Source organism: Protopterus annectens, chromosome 8.part0 (assembly GCF_019279795.1).
Source record: "Protopterus annectens isolate FY-2018-M chromosome 8.part0, PAN1.0, whole genome shotgun sequence".
Taxonomy (NCBI): Eukaryota; Metazoa; Chordata; order Ceratodontiformes; family Protopteridae; genus Protopterus; species Protopterus annectens.
Window position 1 is genome coordinate 1,878,678,446 of NC_056741.1, and position 16,871 is coordinate 1,878,695,316.

The window sequence follows — 16,871 nt, forward strand, 5'->3', positions numbered from 1 at the left end:
ATCCTGATGGAAAGAAAGAGTATGAGAGATGTATATACACAATATCTCTGGAGGCAAACATTTGTGTATAATCACTCGTAATAACAATCTGCTTGTGAGAAACAATCATGCTACACCCACCACACTTAGATTGCACCCCACACATAAACCTACTTAATTGCAATCTTCCCAAACCCTAAAGACTTCCCACACATTCCAACTGCAAAAATCATCCTCAGCAGACTTGAAAGTACTCAGCAATAACACCTAATATTGCACACACAGCCACATCCAGTGGTGTATCACCTAACACTGCACCCACAGTCATGTAACAGCTAACAGTGCATGCACAGTCACACCCAGTGGTGTAGCACCTAACACTACACACACAGCCGCAGCCAGTGGTATAACACCTAACACTGCACACACAGCCGCATCCAGTGGTATAACACCTAACACTGCACACACAGCCACACCCAGTGGAACCTCAACTACAAAGCCCATAAGACAAGCCAATGCACTACCCAAGACTCTAGTCATAGGGCATTGATTTTTTTTTTGATTTAGCACCGGGTTCCCCGGGCTGACTTTCAACAGATCGCAGCTTTTTGCTGCTCTGCTACATATGAAACTCTGACCCAGAATCAGGTCATCTACGAATGATTTAGCACCCGGTAAATTTAATGTCAGATGTGGGATTCAAACCCATGCCTCCCAGAGGAGACTGCAACCTGAACCTTAGAATGCTCGGCCATCCTAACTTGTTTGTATGACATACTGATGCCACTCATGAGGCTGAAAAATAAGAAAATAATGGTCAGTGCTGAATGCACGCAAGTCATTTCACAGCAAGTACCAGTATGATTCAGTCGTAGTCCTTGTAGATGTAAATACCTTCACCAAGGATGACGCCACAAAATAAACAGAAGATGACTGACCTTAATAACTAGCTTAGTTTCTGGTGTCATTCTAGAGAGATACAATATTTGCCAGTGTGGGAGGACATGGTTAAACCACAATACTTTGCAAAGAATGGTCTGCATCTGTCCCCTCTAGCTTTCAAATATTGGTCAAAACATTGTCCTTCCCCACAGAGCCTTTTTTAGGCAAAGCCAAATTGACAAACTTTCCAACATAACAATTCTACAAAAGGAAATCAAAAGGTGTTACTGCAGAGTGACAGGAGTTTAAACAAGAAGCTCCACTCCATCCAGCCACTCCTTATTTTGGAGAAATCAGACATCTGTACAATTAGCAATGCATGGTTTAAAGCTCTCTAGAGAACACCAACAGTGCAAGGCTTCACTGCCTCCAGCAAGTGGATAGCCAGGGACTAAAGCTGGAGGTGTCTCAATCAATATCAAGAATAAGTACACATCTAGGTTGGCTAAACAGGGTGATGCTTTGGAGTTCATCCATGTCAGGATTACTATGAACAGAGTGCCATACCATATCAGAGCAAGCTACAGGTCACCCTGTTTGTCCCATGAAACCTATAGCTCATACTTAGATCTATTGCTGTCTCTCACCATCAAGTAAATACCATACTCATGGGAGACTTTAATTATCATTCCATAAAATGGGATTCCTACATGACCCCAAAGTTGCATGCATAGAGATTTCTAGACTTTGTAAACACAAACACCCTGAACCAGGTGAGTGGTGGCCTGGAATGGTCATCCCTCTGCTCAAGGGTGGGGCATTAAAAGATCTGGAACTACAGACACCTTAGTCTGACTCATCTCATATGCAAAGCCATGTAAATAATTAACAATGACATAGAAAACTTTCAGACACCAAGGCAATTGATGCGGGCAAAATGGTGCATGCTGCCTACCTTGACCTAACTAAGGAAATTTATATAATATAACATTTGGCCATTATAAATGAACTCATGTAATTAGACATAAACTCCTATGTAACTCACTGGACAGTCGGCTGGCTCACAGCTCAGGAGGTTAAGAGTGGAGTGATCACATCCACAAAGAGGTCAGTCACCAGTGGAGTCCCCGAGGGCTCTATGCTGGTCTGTTCCTCTTTCACGTCTAATTCTCAGAAGTCAAGGACAATGTCAAGGGTATCTAGCTTACCAAGTCTGCAGATGATTGCAAGCTGGGAGCAATCACATAAACTACCAAGATACTAACATTTTACAGGAAAGGCTAACACAGACAAATGACTAATACTAAAACCATGGCTTAAAACTCAGTGTCAAGAAATGCATAATAGTACCTCTTGGGAAGCTGGCCACCCCCAGGAAGATACATCATCAATAAAACACTCCTAAAAGTAGACACTGGTAGTCAGGAATTTTGGGACTCATGTAGATGGTAACCTGTCTTTTGAGCAGTATGTATATATGATAGTAAAAAAAAAAAAACATTCTATGTAACTCACCTATAAGTCAGAGCATGGCATCTAGATCCAGGTAAGTGATTGTGCCACTATAATCAGCCCTCATCAGACCCATCATTGATTATAATACTCCCTTTGGTATGATCATGACCAGGTGCTTGCAATAACTGGAATGTCCACAGGGGTTCCTCACAAAAAGAATACAGGGCATAAACACAATACCCTCTGCAGATTTCCTCAAAGCCCTAGCCCTCTTATTCGTTTCCTACAGACTGCTGAGAGGCAATTTATGCCTGGTATACATGGCATCCTTGGATCCCATCCTAATGAAACGTTTGCATATATGGAAAACCAAAAGCATCACAGCACCTGGATCAAAGGATTTAAACGTATCTTACAATTTAAATAGGACATGTTGGAGGGAGAGGTACATGTCTCATAAAATTCTCATTCTCAAGAATAGGCTTCTCAACCATGTGAAGAATAGTTCTTACCTAACTCTTTTCAAGCTTAACCTGGACAAATGGATGGGAAACTGGAAATTCACCCCTGGTCTGACACCTATTTCTCTGATGGAGAGAGGCAGCCATTAAATCATGCCCTAACATATAACACTTAAGACAACCTCTGAGGCAAAATAGCCCCTGGAATACATTTGGGTTTTATGGCTAGGTTTATAAAGCCCTCACTGATCATTAGCTTAGTATATACCTATGAAACTCTGAACTAAAGTCCCTTGTCCAAATAGAGCAATTATTAAGTTATATGAAGAGTAATAAGGATAAACCTCCAGGCTTCTTTTTTTTTTTTTTTTTTTGTATTCAAACAACAACAAGCTAATTGTCTTATTAGGTCTTTTATATTTAGCTCAGTTCCAGATTCTCCTTTCCTAATCATGAGCATTTAATACTGTACTTTGTACCTTAAAAGATTATTTGAGATGAACAGGGAAATCTTTTCAAATAAAAAAAATATCTAATTTCTACAGCAAATTAATTCTTCCATAAGTTTCAGAATTCACAAAATAATTTGAACAGTCAATAATCTATAAGAATTTGGATTATTTTTTTATCCGTTATTGACAAAGTATGAAAAGTTAATTGTTTCACCAAAGAACAGAGTTAGACAGCAAAACATTTTCCACATGGCATATTTAGCTCCATGTAGGATAGGCCCGGTCTATTCCCATAATGACAAGTTATGTTGGCATCAATATTGTCGACAACAATTATATAAGCATATTTTGTAGGAATGTTCACAAAATCACACCTGGTGGGTTCATACTCACTCAGTTTGTGCTTATTACTGATGCTAATGCTACATTTTATTATGATATATGGATATTTTGGAATGTTAAGCCACCTAATGAGAAGATTGTTATTTTGTTTTCTTATTTTCTCTTTTTGAGATCAGAAGCTATCAAATACATTACCAATTTATACAAGGTGACAGTTTTTCTTAGAATGTATCCACTTCAAAGGCAGTTTTTTCTGAGAGTTTTTGTGCATCAGTTAAATTTTATGCAACACAGTTAGAGGAATAAGCTTTGATTTTCTTTTGACTTTATTATGTAGATTTGGTAACTGACGTTTTATATTTTCTTTCCGTTATTTCACTCTGCTTTTTGTCTAATATGAAAAATAAAGTTATTCACAATAAAAATGATCAGACCAGTAAATGTAATGCCTGATAACAGTTGCAGAAAGCAAATTCCTAGTTCATAGATTTTCTCAAAAGTATGTAAGGTTCACTCAGTTTGCAAAGGCCACTGTCTGAATAACCTACTGCAAAAACACTTTCTGTAAAGGAGGCCAGACTGCTTACGACTCCCTTCCCAATTAACCTAAAAACATCAATTAGCTATCAACATTTAAGAACTACTCTATTCCCATTTCACTGCTATCTGATGCAGATGTTCTAGTGACAGTGGTTAATAAAAAACTCATCTAAAACCAGTGTTGGGATATGGGCTTTGTGGACCTGGAGATGAAAATGATGAGGCCTATTTATTTGGTATGATGGTAGGTAGGATTTCAGACAAAACTCGGAGTATAAGCAGACAGGCCTATTTAAGACATGTGGGTGGAGCTGCAAGTCCACCTATCCCCTTTTAATCTAGTTCTACCTAAAACCAGTATCTGATTTTACTTTCTGTCTTCTCCCTTCTAGTAGCTGATGCTTTTTCTGTGTTACATCTCATCTTGCATAATCTGACAATCTACAATTATATAGAAAGGCTCCTCCACACGTTTTACCTTTTAACACATATAACTTGTGATCATCATTTCCGAATACTGCGGATGATTGGATGCTTTAATTGACTTCATGTTTATGGTTGCTGTGGTAGCCACTCTTTTAAACTAATATTTCCCTGCTGTGTTTTAGTGGAGCTGTTATTGTCGTTTTTGGCATTGTTTAGTGAATTTACAAACATGTCAAAGTATTTAAACAGTTTTTTTCTTTAGCTTTTAGCATCCACTCTTCAGTGCTACTGTGATTTATTTTCATCAATTACGCTAAGTTAGTAATATGCTTTGCAGTGTTATAAATAAATGTACATGAACAAAAAATATATTCATCTTTTAATTTACATCTATTTGTAACTCAGTGTCCATTCTTTGCTTTTACTGTTTTTGTTACATGGAGTGTTTAGGTATTACACACAATAATAAAGTTTAAGTTAACCTGAGCATACTATAATACAGAAAGCACAAATTCTATTTAAACATTAAGGTTTAAAGATTTTACATCAATACACACATAGTGTTCTGTTACAGATTTTTCATACACTATAATTGCTAACCTCAATTACATTTAGCAGAGCTAGTCACCAAGTAGAAAGGGTACTTTGCAGGATAGTTAGAGAATTGAAGATGCACTGATATGAGCCAGTATCTTTTAAAGGTAGCCTGTCAGTGCCTTGCTTTTTATTCACTTGGTCTTATTTCTCATTCATTACTTCTTTTATTCCTGACAATTCAATGTAGGATTCACATGGATAGTGGAGCCCATCACATCACAGAGAAAGTAATCCTTGATGGGAAGCAGGCCATCTAAAGATGTGTGTGTGTGTGTGTGTGTGTGTGTGTGTGCATGCATGAGCATGCCAACACATCCACACACACACACACACACACACACACACACACACACACACACACACACACACACACACACACACACACACACACACACACACTCACACACACACAAGCAGTTTGAAGGATTGCCACTTTGCCTATGGCATGACTTCTGGATATCTGAGGTGGGGGGATTGGAACACTGAGCAAAAACCCACAAACATGAACAGAAGGATAGAAAGACACACCAGCTAAAAAGTAAATGGTCAGAACATTAACTGCTGCACAGTTTTGCCATTTTCCTATTTCTCTTTAGCCATGTAAAGTATCAATAAGTATAAAAACATCATTATGGTTAGGGATTATAAACTCAGCCTTGAAGTCATCAGCAAATCTACTGCTCAAACATAACTTAGTTCTTGGTAAAGTTGCAAATATGATGCTTAACAAAACTGGTACCAGGACAGATCGTCGGGTCTACTTTATTTATGCAAAAGCTTAAAACAGCGAATGCATATGCATCGAACCATATGCACCAAACCAAGAAACCATCGAAACACAATAAAAATGGAACTACACAACAAACATGACATATAACAGCTGTAGGCAGGGGTGCAAGCCCCCCCCGCTACTTAAATATACCAACTCCAAGTTCGCACTACATTGAAGTAAATGGAAATCTCCACCTACGGAGATTTCCATTTACAGTTTTCGACGGTTTGCACTTTCGATGCATATGGTTCAATGCATATGCATTCGCTGTTTTAAGCTTTTGGGTAAATAAAGTAGACCCCAGATCTCTGAGGTACTCCAAGTTGAACAAGTAGTAATTTATATTGTCTGCCATTAATAACCACAGATTGCATTCAACTTATCAGCCAAGACATGAGCCATCTTATAATATTTATTTTATTTATTTATTTTATTTTACATTTGTTGACCGGGATAGTCCGACTGGATATATGTCCATTTTCAGCGGAGGCCCGGGGAGAAAAGCTCCACAGAGAACACAAGACAAGTAAGTTACAATATACATAAAGGAAAAGGAGAAAAGTAAAAATTTACATATTATTATGCATTACTTAATTAGATACATTTGGTAACAGTAACATTAAACACAGCTCAGAAGACAGTATTGTTTCTGTTATCAGTTGAGTATCCGGTTCTTTATAGGATTCAGAAGGACCGTGAAGAAACTGATTAATGTGAATGTGAAACCAACTAAAATAGGATGGGGGCAGCTTAATTTACAATTTGTTTAAGTCAAAAATCTCTGGGTTGTCCAAGTAGAGTAGAATATGGTTGTGCAACTTGGGCAACTAGTCTGGATTTGCACATGGGCATAGCCAATGTGTCTTAAAATATTGTTTAAGATTTTTTTTGAATTGACAAAGAGAGGTAATAAGTCTTAGGTTATTAGGGAGTGAGTTCCAAAGCTTTCCTATAGAATTGGCAAAGAGAGCCTCACCTCCCATATTGTTAGATTTGGTGGTATGGACCAGGTGTCTGTTAGAGGAGCGAAGGCAGCTAAGATAGGAGTAGGGAATCATTAGTTTATACAGTGAAGGGGTTTTGTCAGGTTGTTTAATGATTTTAAACGCTTCAGTGAGTTGGTTCAATTTGAGAAGATTGGGTAGTTCTAACCAGTCAAGTTTCCTTAAATTAAGGCAGTGATGTGTTCTGTAAGGTACTCCTGTTACAAATCTGGCTATGTGATTATAGGAAACAGAGAGTTTATTAATATCACACTTGTTGAGGTGAGAAAGTACAGGAGAGGCGTACAATAGGGTGGAGAGGAGGTGCGTGCGAGCAATGCCCTGTATATAATATTGTAAGGTAGGCAGTCAAATGCCTTAGTCATGTCCAGGTAACATACCAAGTAGTTATACCATCGTTTAGAGCCAGGGAGATCTGCTTAAAGAAGTTTATAAGATTTGCCAGTGTAGATTTCCCTTTAAGAAATCCATGTTGAGAAATGTCAAATAATTCTAGATCAACATTCTTATTAATAGAGTCAATAATACATTGTTCAAAGCATTTCGCAATGACAGAGGTCAAACATATTGTGCACTTTTCTTAATTCAGCTTTTTTAACCTTCTTCTGTATTGGTGTAACAAAGAAAACTTTCCAACGACTAGGAACAAATCCAGTGAACAACAGTTCATTAAATATCAGTCTTAATACTGGAAATAAAGTCTCTATGATGTTACATAAGAATACTGAGGGAAATTTTGTCTGGAGAGATAGAAGTTGTTTTGTTTAGTCTAAACATAACTTTCCTTTTGGTGTCACTACTAAAGACCAGTCATGGAACATCTTGTTCAGTACTGTTCCATATATCCCCACATATCTAAAATGAAGTTTCATTTAAACTAATTAAATTAATGTGTTTTAGAAAACATAAAACAGAAATTCCTGGATGATGACTGACTGACCACACTGTGCACATATTTAAGACAGGATGTTACATTTCTGCATGCCTTCTCATTCCATATTTTAAAGGTGCCTTTCAGTCTTTCCATAGATTAAGTTATTTAAGGTTTACACCTTCTGCTAAGTCAAAGTCAAGGTCAAAGTAAACTTTATTGTCGATCACATATACATATCAGTGCAAATTGAAGGAAATTATGTTGCTTTGGTCCACAAGCAAGACATAACAATGAACACATAGTTTGAATGACAGTAAGGCTAATGTACATACAGTACTAATTAAAATATTAAAAACACAATAAATTACCACAATTGGACAGGAAGACATTAGACAGTATTGTACCAGTAAATATTGCAAGACTATGACTTCACATTGTGATTGCTTAAAATATTGCACTTCATCAATTGTAGTATAATATATTCTGATGTTCATATTGCACATGTATGGAGTGGTGACTCACTCCTGATTATTGGCCAATCAGGAAGTAACAGCATAAGAAATCAGGCTGACCTGTACCAGTTATTGAAGCAATTTGCCAGAGTGATTACTATAGCTGATACTTCATAGCAAGTGGCACATTGATCTAATTATTCACTGTCATGCCTGGCATTCAAGTTCAGCAGCCTTATGGATAGAGGGAAGAAGCTCCTGTTCAGTCTAGATGTTTTGGAGTATAAGCTGTGATACCACTTTCTCGATGAAAGGTGGAAGTACATGCCATGTGCAGGGTGAGTGGGATCATTGATTATCTTCCTAGCCATTCCCATATACCGAGTCTAGTCCAGATCTTCCATGGATAGGTGCGAGGAACCAATGACGTTTTTCGCTGTCCTCACTACCCTCAGGAGAGCCTTGTGGTCAGTTACTTTGCAGTTATCATACCAAACTATGATGCTATAGTTTCCCTGTAGAAGGCTTTGAGGATGGACTGAGACAGGTTTGCTTTCCTCAGTTTCCGTAGGAAGTGCAGGCATTGTTGTGCTTTCTTCACTGTGTGGTTAATACAAGTCGACCAGGATAGATAATCAGAGATGTAAACCCACAGGAGCTTGGTGTTTTTGACTCTTTCCACTGCCACCCCTTAATTTCCAGAGGTCAATGTATCTCCTGAGTCCTCCTGAAGTCCACTATTAATTCTTTGGTCTTGCTTACATTTAAGGCCAGATTGTTGCTGTTGCACCACCCTATCAGATGCTCCACTTCATCACTGTAGGCTGTTTCCTCTCCATTTCTGACAAGACCTATGACAGTGGTACCATCCGTTAATTTGATGATTTTGTTGGATTCATGCTTGGCCATGCAGTCATGCGTCAACAAGGTGAACAGCAGAGGACTCAAGATGCAGCCCTGAGGAAAACCCACGCTAAATGTAATACTGATTGAACTGTTATTTCTCACACATAACTTTTTGGGGTCTGTGATGAGAAAGTTGAATATCCAGTTACATAGGGGAGGGTTGATGCCCAGCTGGATCAGCTTCGATATCAGATTCTGGGGGATGACAGTGTTAAAGGTGTAAATAAAGGTGATGAACAGGATTCTGACATAGCAATTCTTGTTCTCTAGATGTGCCAAGGATTAATTGTAGAATAGTGTGTGTGTGTGTGTGTGTGTGTGTGTGTGTGTGTGTGTGTGTGTGTGTGTGTGTGTGTTGTACCTTTAAGAAGCATTTCAAGGTCGGCACGTGCACATAAATAGCAAGCACGTGCAGAGTACAGCCAGAGAGTGTGCATGTATGTGTGATAGCTAGTTTGTTTATAAGTTTATCTAACATAAAGTTATTAAGCCTCAATCCTGATGTGTTTGTACATAATAAAGCTGCTTGAACAGAAACCATAAATGCTCGCCTGTTTCATCCTGACTGGATGAGCGCCATGGTGTCAGAACTGGAATTCCAGAGACTGCTTTTCAGAGCTATGAGGTATAGAGTTAACAGTGAAGGCAAGCTAACAGAACCAAGCACAAAAAAGGGCCAGAAATGAATGAAAGGTAATGAAACCTTGCATGAACAATTTATTTTATAAAAAGATAAAATGGCGCATTACAAGGGCACAGACTGCATTATTAAACAAGCGAGAGGCACAAAAAGTTTATTAATTAAATGAAATGTTTAAAATTAGGATATTTGATAAAACAATTATTGGAAAAGCACATAAAGGGGTTAGAATCACCTCAGAATTGCAAAATGATCATGTTTAAAGAAAAATGGGCATAGTTAGAGTAAAATGAGCACAAGAAAAGGATAATGAGCATGAAAAAAGATTAAATGATCCAAACGAATATAATAAAGGGCAAAAGGGCACATTAAGCATAAATAAAGCATGTTTTTTGGCAAAATACTGCGTTTTGGCATAAACTACTGTTTTGCATTGACTGAAGCTATCAAGGCCATAACTAAAGTTATTTGCAGTATCTCAAAGTGTGTAAAAGTGCTTACAGTGTGTGCTTATTACTGTGCATTTATTCTGAAGAGTTCATTTGTATGCAAAGTGCAACTATGTCTTAAAGTGCAGTCAAAATACAGATATTTTGAAAAGTTTCTTGTGCTGGGTGTGTCTGTTCACAAAGTGCCACCATTTCAGAGTGTGTCTTGCATTGTAAAGAGTTATTGTGCAAAGTACAGCCATTTTGGGAAAGTTTCAGTGTGCTGTGTATTGTTTATTTGCAAAGTGCAATTACTTTGAAATGTTTTTACTCTGAGCTTCTTTTGCCCAATTTATTTGCATAGTGCAGTTACTTTGAAATGTTTCTTACACTGATAAGAGGTGATTTCTTACAGTACGGTGATTTCAAAAGTATTCTTGTGCCCGAGAGACTTATTTCGCAAAGGTCACTTATTCAGAGGCTTGTTGTACCATTGGCCATAGTTACAAATACTGACATAAATTTCTGGCATATGTATATTTGTGTGTGTTTGCTCATACTTGCAAAAACCTTTATATGTGTTAATATAACAGAGGCATTTAAAAAAACAGGACCACTTGTGTTTGATCAAAATATTGAAGAGAATTGAAGAATATTTGATTAACAGCATGATATTTTTATATAAGCAGCTTATTCTGACAATGATGCATGTACCAGGGCATTCATTTTGCTAAACCTAGCTGGGTCAGAGGCCATTGAAAGAGAGCATTCATTTGTGTATGCACCAGCAGTATATGAAGGAGAAGGTGAAAACCATCATATTGTTGTACAGGCTAAATCAAATGAATACCCTGAGAGTTTAAAATGTAAATTCAGGGAAATGAGCAACCCCTAGACAAATGTTACATTAGAAAGGCATTTGTTTTACACAGGAGATCAAAAGCAAGAAGAAACTTTTGCAGCTTACATTACTGACCTGAGAAACAGAGCTAAAACATTTAGGTTTGGTGACTTAAAAGATGAGTTAATAAAGAACAGGCTTGAGACTGAGTGGGGTATTAATAGTGATGCGGTGAGAATTATTTGGCTTTGTGACAGTGATTTAATGCTGAGCAAAGCTACTGAGATTTGTCAAATCCATGAAGTTACAGAAAGGCATACAAGTATGCTTGCAAGTGATAAGAGCATGGTTTCACCAGTCTCCAGAGCAAATGTAGACAGCATGTAACATGCGGCTAGCAGAAACAGGCCTAAGCACATGGCACCTGCTACCCCTGCAGGCTCTCCAGGTAAAACCCTTAGTTTTCAAGCAAGTTCTAAGAAAAGGACATGCTCAGTGCAGTACAAGGGTAAGTCAACAAAACTGAAATCAAACTTTATTGTTAACTGTCACAATTGTGGTGCAAATCATGAGTCTAAAAGAGAAAAAAATTGTTAGCATTTGATTAGCAATGCCACAAGTGTAAAAAAATGGAACCTTTTTCAGAAGTTTTGCAAATCAACTAAACCTCACACAGTTATAAAGAAGGGTCACTTAAAAAAGCAAGTCGATCATATAGAGAGTGCAACTGCTTACTGTGTAGATGGTGTGTCAGTAGTTGGTGAAAAGGTTGATGCAGTAAATTTGTCGGCAAAGAATGAAGTGTTTTGTACTGTCCAGATCAATGGTAAATCCACCGAGCTCAAAGTAGACACTGGTTCAAAGTGTATTGTTATGTCTGCAAAAACTTTTGCTAAGGTGAGAGCTGGTGAACAACTTAATGTGGCCAGTTGTGCGAAACTTGTTGCTTATGGAGGTGAAGAAATTCAAACTGAAGAATCAGTAGTGCTTTCATGTTTTTTGGCTAAGAACTGCTACAGTTTATTTTTCTATGCAGTCTGAAGACCTGTGCAGTCATTGTTGGGTCTCAGAGACAGTTTGAGAATGAAGTTCATCATGTAATAAAATATTCTAGTTCCAATTTTACTGAAGCTATTTTCTTAGAGTATTCTGATGTTTTCAATGACAAGCTAGGCAAACTTCCAGTTATGTATTCTATGAAATCTGACCCAGACGCCAGCCCAGTGGTCAGACCAACAAGAAAAGTTCATATAGCTATGCAGAATAAAGTTAAAGCTCAATCGGATAAAATGCAAGGTGTAATTTGTCCTGTTACAGAACCAATTGAATGGGTGTTGTCCATAGTAGCAAAAAGGGCTCAGATGAAATCAGAATATGCATTGACCCAAGAGATTTGAACAAAGCATTAAAGAGACCACATCATCCTATGCGTACAGTCAAGGAAGTCACAGCCCTAATATCGAATGCCACTGTATTTTCTGTCTTGGATGCAAAAAGTTCATTTTGGCAAGTTTTGCTTGATTGCAAGTCTTCATTACTGACTACTTTCAGTACCCCATTTGGAATATATAGATTCCTTAGGATGCCATTTGGAATAAATTCTGCAAGTGACGTCTTTCAGCATGCAATAGAGCAAATTTTTGTTGGTTATCCTTGTGCCATAATGGTAGATGATTTATTGGTTGGAGGCAATGGTGAGGCAGAGCATTACAGAAATTTTAAAAAAGTTCTAGACAGAGCATGTGAAGTAAATTTGAAGTTCAATCCTCTGGAAGTGCAAATTTAGACTACCAGAAGTTACATATGCAGGTCATTTATTTACTAACCCAACACCCTAATAATGGGCGATTTCAACTACCCCACCATTAACTGGGAAAACTACTCATGTACCAACTCTTTTGCTCAACATTTTCTAGAATTCATAAATTTCAACACCTTGGATCAACTTATTCACACCCCCACCAGGGGCAGCAATATCCTAGACCTGGCCATTACCAACATGGGAAACTGGTTTTAAACACCAGAGGTCAATTCCTCGTTGGTCAGATCCGACCTCAAGCTAATCAGCCTAGACATCCACATCCCACCCCCAGCCCCAATTAGGGAAACCATCGTAAAAAACTTCTCAAAAGCCAACTTCACACTTCTTAAGACAGAAGTGGCAAACCTCATGACACCCATGCAGACGGACAATAGAGGTATGACTGCCAAATCCTACACAAATGCACTTTATAAGCACTTACATGAGTGCATGGATCATGCTATCCCTAATAGAACCAAGATGTTATCCTCCAAAAAAAGGAAGCCAATCTGGTGGTCCTCTGCCATAAACAAACTCTACAACAGAAGAAAGAAACTGTTGCAAAAAAGAGTAAAATCCCATGACTGGAGGAACTCCCTGGTCAACCTCAGTAAGAAGATGAGATCCCTCATAAAATCCTCCAAAAGCTAGTTACGAAAACAAAATTGCCACTGAATCTAAAGACAACCCCAAAGCATTCTATAGCTATGTCAAGAATCTAAATGGGAACACTCAGATCTGCTCTGAGTTACAGCATAATGGCACTAAATATACAGAACCAACTGATATTGCCAACATCCTAGCAGATAGGTTCAGTGCTAACTTTACCCCCTCTCACCCCCTAGAGGGCCCATCTCTATACCGGAAGAATGCAAAGTTCCTATAATCACGGCTGCACAGGTAAAAAACACACTCTCCAAAGCCAAGAACACAGCATCCATGGGACCTGACAATATCCCAGGCTGCATTCTACATGAACTACAGAATGAACTGGCACCCTGCCTAAGTACCATGTTCAATCATAGCCTCACCTCAAGCTTTGTACCCACTGAATGGCGCACCATGACAGTTATCCCACTCCACAAAGGGGGAGCCACGACGGACCCAGGGAATTACTGCCCCATTAGCCTGACGAGCCTGGTCTGCAAGGCCATGGAACGTATCATCATGGAACTCATAAACAAAGACATTGGTAATCTCCAAACTCTGGACCCTACTCAGTTTGGATTTGTAAAAGGCAGATCATGTCTTCTAAACCTGATTGACTTCTTTGAAGCAGTCACCAAAGCCACAGATGAGGGTAAAATGGTTCACACAGCTTATCTAGATCTCGTCAAGGCTTTCAACATCACCCCCCACTCTGGAATTATAGATAAGCTCACTAAACTAGGTATAAATCCCTATGTCACAAGATGGGTTGCCAACTGGCTCACGGACAGAACCCACACTGGGAAAGTAGTGGATTCCAAATCCGACATCAGACCAGTGACAAGTGGAGTACCACAGGGTTCAGTCCTGGGTCCTCTCCTGTTTGGTATCTACTTCTCTGAAGTGCAGGTCAACACAGAAGGTCTTTGGCTAACAAAGTTTGCAGATGACTGCAAACTAGGAGCCATAATCGAAACTCCTAACGATGTGGACCAACTACAAAAGGGCCTCACTGAGACAGATGCCTGGTGTCAAAGCCATGGCCTGAAGCTCAATGCCAAAAAGTGTATTGTCATCCCCTTTGGTAAAAACTCTGTACCCATGTACTACCACATAGCTGGTAGTCTACTTAATGCTGAAAATGTGATAAGAGACCTTGGGACACAGGTGGACAGTAGTCTCTCCTTTGATAATCACATCGCCACAGTGGTCAGGAAATCCTTCTACGTGGCTCATCTCATCACAAAAGGATTCTCATCCAGAAAAAAAGAGGTCATTGTTCTCCTCTACTCATCACTCATTAGACCCATTATAGAGTACAACGCCTCTTTTGGTATGTACCTCAGAAGACATCTACAACAACTGGAAAGATCACAGAAATACATCACAAAGAGGATTACTGGCCTCAAACAGATGCCCTATGCAGACCGTCTAAAAAACTACAGCTTTACTCCATCACATATCACCTACTCAGGGGCAAACTCTGCCTAACATACAAAGCTATGTCAAACCCAGAGCTGTTGGAGATGCTCCACTTAAAGAAATCTCAATCCCTCCGAGCTACACGCTCTAGGGACCTTAACCTTGTCACCACAATAAACAGAACATGCTGGAGGGATAGATTCCTGTCCCAGAGACTTCCCATACTCTGGAACAGACTACCTATCTATGTCAAACAGAGCTTCTCATTAGCACTCTTCAAGAAAAATCTTGATGATTGGATGGGAAATGGGAAATTCACCCCGGGGATCACTTCTGTGGCTCTGCTCGACAGGGGCACAGGAAAATAATTTTCTTGGGTGGCGAAAGCCATTGTACATTTTTTGGCTAGGCTTGTATGGGTCCTAGGGCCGATAGCCTAGTACCTACCTATGAACTAGTGCTGGTTTAGATCCAGACCAGTCCAAGCAAGCAGTCATTCTTGAGATGGCAGTACTGGATAATGTTCAAGCTCTACAACATTTTCTTGGTATGGGCAACTAGTTAGGCAAGTTTATACCACACTTCAGTGAGTTGACAGTGCCTTTGTGAGAGATGCTGCACAAAAATATTACATGGTCATGGTTAGAACAGCACCAGAATGCATTCGAAGACCTTAAGAAGAAAATTGCTAACCCACCTACATTAAGTTACTATGATGTCAATAAACCAGAAACTCTTTACTGTCATGCTGCAAAATTAGGTCTTGGCCCAGTTATCCTTCAAGAGGCAGACCAGTAGCCTATGCACTTAAATCTCCTACCCAAACTGAGATGCAGTATGCTCAAATTGAGAAAGAGCTTTTGGCAACAGTATTTGCATGTTCAACATTTCATGATTATATCTATGGCCGAGCTATTCAGATTGAAACTGATCACAAACCACTAGTCACTATTTTAAGGAAGCCTATGCATTCAGCTCCAGTGAGATTACAAAGAATGATGCTCAAATTGCAAAAGTACAACTTCAAAATAGTCTATACAAAAGGCAGACTTCTTTCTCTGGCTGATACCTTATCCAGATCACCCACAAACACAACAGAACAGCTTAATGCAGAGAATTTTGACTTTGACATCACAAAAGTGCGTAATTTTTCTACCACGAGACTTGATGAGCTGAGAGATCATACAAAGGCTGATACAATTTTGCAAATGCTCAACCATTACATTAATGGTGGATGGCCATCAAAACAATCTAGTGTACCACCTGAAGTGCAAATTTATTTTCCTTACAGAGATGAGATGTTGATGGAAGATAGCATTATTTTCAAAGGTCCTAAAATTGTTGTTCCTGCTTACTTATAACATGAATATATCCAGATTTTGCATCGTGGTCATCCAAGTTCTGAATCTATCAAAAGAAGGGTGAGAGGACTAGTATTTTCACTTTCTCTAGCAAAAGACATTCCTAAAGTACTGTTCAGTATGCAATAGTACTAAACCACATTTGCAAAAAGAACCACTTCAGCTAAGTCAAGTTCCTGAACTACCTTGGTCAACAGTAGCCACTGATACATTTGAGTGGAACAGTTAGCATTACTTAGTGTTGGTAGACCCTTATTCGAACTGGTTTGACATCGATTTGCTACCTAGCCTAACATCCACTGCTCTTATCACCAAGTTGAAATGTCATTTCTCAGTCCACGGTAGTCCATGCAAAGTTATTTCTGACAATGGTACCCAATTTACCATTCAGTTGTTTCAGAAATTTGCAAAAGAATATAGGACTTTGTGCATGTTACTAGTAGTCCAGAATATCCACAGTCAAATGAACTAGCTGAACATGCAATACAGAATGGAAAGCAATTACTAAAGAAGTTAAAGCCTGATAATACTGATGTCTTTTTGAATTTGCTCAATTTCAGAAACATACCCCATGATGATATACTTGGC